Here is a 1,010-nt window from a genome sequence, read left to right as displayed (position 1 = left end):
TTCTTCCTTTCCTCTTATTTCATGACGAATTGCTTGTGGCACAATCGCAGAGGATGCGTTAACTCAAACTACTTATTACGGACAACACCTTTGTACTCATCTGTAACTTCAATCTGTAGTCTACAATAATATCAAGAAAAAACACTTGAAAATTAATTACTCACAGGTTTGATTATACACGCGCCTTTAGTTTCTGTCTTCTTAAAAAACAGCTCGTAAAATCCAGGTATATTTTCTTTAAGAGTCGTGCATGCCTTGTCTTTAACATGCATGACAAAGGAGTTTTCCTTCCATTGGTTATTTGACCAAACAGCCATCATAATTTTTAGCTAATACAACAAAGGTGGTAAACATAAATGAAATCGTTTTCACAATATCCCGCCTTTTATCAAGAATAACAACCTATTTTAGGTACTCTGGAACATCTATAACTAACCCATACGCTATCATCAACGGGTAGATTCACACCCGTTATGTTACCAGTTAGTAGTTGTAGTTCTGTTGGTTTTTGTGGATTAAAGTGACTGGCACGCATGAACCATCTCCACGAAAGCGGCCGGTCGGGTTCCTCACACATGTAAAAGCGTTCGGTGAAGCCAATCCATGGGCCCTGTACACCGGGAGAGACGCGAAACAACCGTTCACCACAGATCAAACAAGGAAAATGTTGCGGCCATGGCACTGTTGACATCGCACTTCAGAACTACCCAATAAAGGTGTTCCCAAGCCTACCGCGAAAGAGTGGAAGGACTTGCCGAGGACTCCTGCTAGGCGAGCGAGAAGCGTCACCAGGACGAACAGCAGCCTGGACCACCGGAGGTCCATGGTAGTGGACTGGAGGTCTTGTCCTCAGCCCGCTCCTAACTCTTGGTATTAGCTCGAACCTTTGCTATGGCCCATGCACTGTGGGAGTTGTTGGAGTGAGCAGCCAGCACTGGTGCAGCTGGTGCCTGGCGTGCAAGTACAGGATCGGAACAGGGTCTTTTTTGTCTTTTTCCTCGCGTGAGGTT

General features: G+C 45.0%; 1 protein-coding gene across 3 annotated transcripts in view; it reads right to left on the bottom strand.

The window, feature by feature from the left end:
* LOC113215320 (uncharacterized) overlaps window positions 1-1,010 on the bottom strand; it is a 19,493-nt gene that overhangs the window by 963 nt on the left and 17,520 nt on the right. Inside the window, exons 7-8 of one of the 3 annotated variants that reach the window (XM_052272263.1) lie at window positions 437-610; window positions 7-329 (exon numbers count right to left, since the gene is read on the bottom strand). The exons of 1 other annotated variant lie outside the window; for it this stretch is intronic. The gene's annotated coding sequence lies outside the window, so the exon portion shown is untranslated. Of the gene's footprint in view, window positions 1-6; window positions 611-1,010 lie in introns of those variants that run through there. One more of the 3 variants, XM_052272262.1, reaches the window with a different exon arrangement.

This window comes from Frankliniella occidentalis, unplaced genomic scaffold (assembly GCF_000697945.3).
Source record: "Frankliniella occidentalis isolate FOCC.00 unplaced genomic scaffold, Focc_3.1 Scaffold196, whole genome shotgun sequence".
Classification (NCBI taxonomy): domain Eukaryota; kingdom Metazoa; phylum Arthropoda; class Insecta; order Thysanoptera; family Thripidae; genus Frankliniella; species Frankliniella occidentalis.
This window is presented reverse-complemented; position numbering and strand designations above follow the sequence as displayed.